This window comes from Vigna unguiculata, chromosome 10 (genome assembly GCF_037176805.1).
Source record: "Vigna unguiculata cultivar grain cowpea cultivar isolate G323 ecotype 2 chromosome 10, ASM3717680v1, whole genome shotgun sequence".
NCBI lineage: Eukaryota > Viridiplantae > Streptophyta > Magnoliopsida > Fabales > Fabaceae > Vigna > Vigna unguiculata.
The window spans coordinates 18,275,847-18,281,046 of NC_140801.1; the positions used below are offsets into that span (position 1 = coordinate 18,275,847).

The window sequence follows — 5,200 nt, forward strand, 5'->3', positions numbered from 1 at the left end:
TTGAAACTAAAGAAATGCAAAATAAAGATAGAGAGGATAATGCCTTCATTTTTGTCATGCTCCTAGTGATCCTTCTAGAGTTGGCCTCCTTAGAACTTGATGAGGTGGTCACATCTTCATCAATTCCCCCTCCTAGCAAAACCCTTAACCCGCCGAGCGCTGATATGTCCAAACATTACATATGCCACCGCAATAATGACCACACCATGGATGAATGTAAAGCACTGCAAGATAAGATAGAAGATTTGATATGTTTTGACCACCTGAAGCGATTCGTTAGAAGCGACGGAGAAGGAAGCTCGCAGTTATGGTATAGTCGGGAAACGAATCGCACAAACCACCAGCCTGGCAACAGGATTAGAGATTAGTAGAGATAGGATCCCGCCTCATTTTGATAAGTCAAATAATGTTGCCAAGTATGCAAAGCTCTAACAAGGGCATATAACTCTTTGTCAAAAGTGGAATAGTTTCCCACCGCCCCTTTCAACCGTTCACTGAAATAGGCTATATGATGCCCTTCCTACAAGAGAACACCGCATATGCCCACATTTGAAGCATCACACTCTATCTTAAAGGATTTGTCAAAATTTGGTAAAGCTAAGATAGGTACATGTGTGAGTTTGTATTTGAGACTATCAAAAGCATCTTGTTGTTCCTTTCCCCACTTAAACCCCACATCTTTCTTAACATGTTCATTTAGTGGAGATGCTATGGTTCTAAAATCCTTGACAAACCTCCTATAGAAATTAGCCAAGCCATGAAAACTACGTACCTCACTTGCATTCTTAGGGATGGGTCAGTCCCTAATGGCTTTGATTTTTTCTTCATCAACTTTTACCCCTTTTGAGCTAACTACAAACCATAGGAAAACAATTTCATGAGTACAAAAAATGCATTTGTACTTATTGGCATATAGTTTTTCCTGCCTCAGTACTTCTAGAACTTTCTTTACGTGGCACATGTGTGAATCAAGTGTTTTGCTATATATCAAAATATCATCAAAATATACAACCAAAAATTTACCAATGAAATTCCTCAATACATGGTTCATTAACCGCATAAAGGTGCTAGGTGCATTGGTTAACCCAAAAGGCATAACCATTCATTCATACAAGAAAAATTTAGTTTTAAAAGAATTTTTCCATTCATCTCCAACTCTCATCCTTATTTGATGATAACCACTTTTTAAATCTATTTTGGATAAATAACAAGCATCGTGCATTTCATCAAGCAAGTCATTAAGTCTAGGGATAGGATGGTGATACCTTATAGTGATATTGTTGATGGCTCTACATTCACTACACATCCTCCACGATCCATCTTTCTTAGGTACCAGAATTACTGCATAGCACAAGGACTCAAACTTTCCCGAATCCATCCTTTTTCCAAAAGTTTCTCCATTTGTTTCTGTATCTCTTTGATTTCTTCTGGATTACTCATATAGGTTGGCCTATTAGGAAGGGATGCACCCGGAATGAGATCTATATTATGCTCAATACCCTTTTGAGGAGGTAAACCATGAGGGATGTCTTGAGGAAAGACATCATGATATTCTTTGAGAAGTTGTTCCATACCTAAAGACAAATAAGCTTGTTAGGCATAAGCAAATATAAGGGTTGTTTTGAAATCAACACTCTGTTGAGCTCTTTTTCTCTCAAGAAAAGACTTTTATCACTCTTTACTTTTTTTAGTTTCCTTTTTTTGTATCTTTCTGGAATTTTCTCTCTTCCTTCTTTTCGCTTTTGCTATCTTTTCACTCGCATCTTAAGCTGATCCTCACAAACCTCTCTAGGAGATAAAGGTGTTAGGGACACCTTTTTGCCCTTAAACAAGAAAGAATACTTATTGGCTAGACCATTATGGGTTACCTTTCTATCACATTGCCAAGGCCTCCCCAACAGTAAGTGACTCGCCTCCATAGGTACCACATCACATACTACCTCATCAACATATTTACCGATAGAAAAAGCAATGTTCGCCTGCTTATCTACCACCAATTCTCCATCCTCACTCAACCATTGCAAAGCATAAGGACTAGGGTGTATAGATGTCACCAAACCAAGCTTCTCCACGAGCCGTTTACTTGCTACATTTGTACAACTACCTCCATCAATGATGAGGGAACACACCTTTCCCATAACCATACATCGAGAATGAAAAATATTTCTTCTCTGGGTCTCATCTTCCTCCTTGTTCATACTACCTAACAATTGCCTAAGCATCAAGAGATCTCCCTCCAAATGGGGGACTTCACACTCATTTTCCTCCTCATCACTATTAGATGATTTAGATGATTCACCCGTGGAATGCTCACTAATGTACTCACCATTCGCCAACAACATCAAAGTTCTTCTGTTGGGACATTCAGCTGCGATATGTCCTCTACCAAACATTTAAAAGATTTTATTGCACTAGAACGTGAAGAATCATCATTTTTAGCTTGAGAAGTTACTTTACCATTTGAGGACTCCTTTTCCTTAGATTTAGGAATGGTAGAAGTAGCCCCCTCCTTCTTATATTTCTCCTTATCTCTCAATGACCATGAGATGGATGACTTCCTATAGGCGCTTCTTCTCTTGAGCTGTTGTTCCACTCTGGTGGTTTGGTGAATAAGATCCTCCAAGGTCTCATAATGGTGCATTTCCACCACATCTTGAATCTTCCTATTTAATCCATTCAAGAATCTAGCCATTGTAGCCATATATGTTTCTTCCACTTCAGCTTTCATCAAGGTGACCTCCATCTCTTGAACATACTCTTCAACACTTTTATTTCCTTGTGTAAGTCTTTGTAATTTGTTGAAGATCTCTTTTTTATAATAAGGAGGCACAAATCTTTCCTTCATAGCTACCTTTAATTGCTCCCATGTAGAAATTGGCAACCGCCTTCTTCTAGCTATGTCCACGATGATTTGATTCCACCAATTCATAGCATAGCCTTCAAACTCCAAGGAAGCCATAAGCACCTTATCATCATCTTCATAATCATAAGAGTTAAAGATTTGGTCAAGCTTCATTTCCCATGCCAAATCGGCTTCCGGGTCATTAGCTCCATTAAATTTAGGAATTATAATCTTCCTCCACATCTTATCTCTTCGAGGTGTGTGGTTCTCGAACTCCTCTCGTCTTTGGCCTTGCCTTGGCTTAAAACCATGCTCCTCCTCATCATTGTCCCTCCTAAGCATGTGGTTCCCAAATACCTCTCATCTTTGGCCTCTTTGTGGCCTAACAACATGTTCTGCTTCATCATTATGAGAAGAATGGTCTGAATCATGATGTCTCCTTCTTCTTCTCTCCATCCCCTCTAATCTCACGCTCACATCTTCATTAGACTTTTGGAGCCTTTCGAACTGTTGTTGATTGTGTTGTTGCATTTGATTCATTTGTAATATGAGCTTATTAAGTGCAACCATGAGTGTCGTAGTCTTAGGTGATACAAGATCACTATTCTGGAAAGAAGTCATGTCCTGCAAGCAAATGTTAGCAATAATAATCTTTTTTCCTTTTGGACCTCACCACTCTACTAAGTGTTTCACTCAATTTCCCACTCGTGTATCACACTTATAGGCTTTTTCTTGAACGTACTCTCTTGCCTTTTACCACTCAAATTGTCTTTAGTGCAAAGAACTCTATTAGCTTAAGCAAAGAGTGAACAAAAAATGTGAAGAATGTTTCGAGATCTAAATCTTGACTTAAGAGGACAAAGAAAATTCAAAACTCTAGACAAAACTTCAAGGAATTTTAAAGACATAAAACAAGAAAATTAAAATTAGAAAATAATAGGACTACCAAAGAGATTTAAATGATACAACACGGAGACTCTAAGAGAAAGACTGATTGCAAGTAGATATCAATAAACCACAAATAAAATTGCAATAAAAGTTGTGTTAAACTCCCTTTTTTTGGATCCTTCTTTCTTTTATATTTTTTTGATCCACAATATTATTTTTTTTTGTTTTTTTTTTTGCAGTTCAACACAAAAACAAACTTAAACAATTGATCCTTCAAACCCTCATACTCATGTAAATCAAAGTAAGTGCAATTGCAAATCCCAAACACAAAAATAAATAATTTCCACGAATAAAATGTAGAAATACACAATTTAAATAGAGAACAAAAAAGAAAAAAAAAACGCCAAATAAAAAAAATTCAACCAAATTGGAAACAACCTTAGGGGTTTTACTCTTTACAAAGGAAACAAACAAAATTTAAAACAAAACACAGAAAAAGCAGACATTGAAAAATTGTAATTTTTTTTTCATATGACAGAAAAATAACATAGAAAAGGAAATTCAAACCAGAACTTTGCTCTAGATACTAGATGATATGATCCTATCCAGGAAAGAGTATGTTTGTTTCTGAATTTGAATCCTCAAGAGGCACGACACGAATAAATCAGAGAAGAACGCGGAATAAGATAGAGATGGAGGACGCCACAATCTAACAGATTGATAAGTCAAGTGAAGATTCGCCACAAAGATGTTAATCTTTGATAAAAACCAGAGGCCTAAGCCAAGAACAAAGAGAACCCTTTCTTTAATGAAATCAAATTCAATATATGACTAAAAGTGTCTACAATAGTTTTTGGTACCTCTCTATATAGGTACATGAGTTTAAGAAAACCTAAGAACCCTACAAGAAGGCCCAAACCAAAACATAAACTAATTTATAAAAGAAAGCCCAAAGCCTAAAAACATAACTTATTTTCCAAAAGAAAACCTAAAGTTTAAAAGTATAAATTAATTTCCTAATAACTATCCTTCAAGAGTGCTCCAAGCCATGATCTTCATATCCTTTGAATTTCCACTTGTAGTTACTTGTAGTATTAAGAGTCTTGAATAGATGTGATTTTCCAATCTCTTGCTCCTTGCCCTTGTCATAGGTCCTTTGAATTGTAAAGGTTCATCTTCAAGTTCTTCTTGTATGGAATCTAGCGATAGTCCTCTATTAGGCCACCACTAAGAGGCACCATCAATACAATTTTCCAGGGATTCGTAGGTGGCGGAACCACGACATCAACAAGGAAGCGACACCTAAGAAATATACAATCCGTAAACATAATAACCTGCATCTATAGATGAAGGAGAATCTCGCCCATAACATTCACTGACGTCGATTTTCAAGGCGTGGATCCAAACCAAGACAATCCAATGGTGATGACGGTGGAAGTCGAGTACTTTGTAGTAAAAATGGTGTTGGTC

At 37.0% G+C, this 5,200-nt stretch overlaps 1 pseudogene; it reads right to left on the bottom strand.

The window, feature by feature from the left end:
- Positions 1-276: 276 nt before the first annotated feature.
- Positions 277-2,692, bottom strand: LOC146882283 (uncharacterized; annotated as a pseudogene).
- Between the last annotated feature and the right edge of the window lie 2,508 nt (positions 2,693-5,200).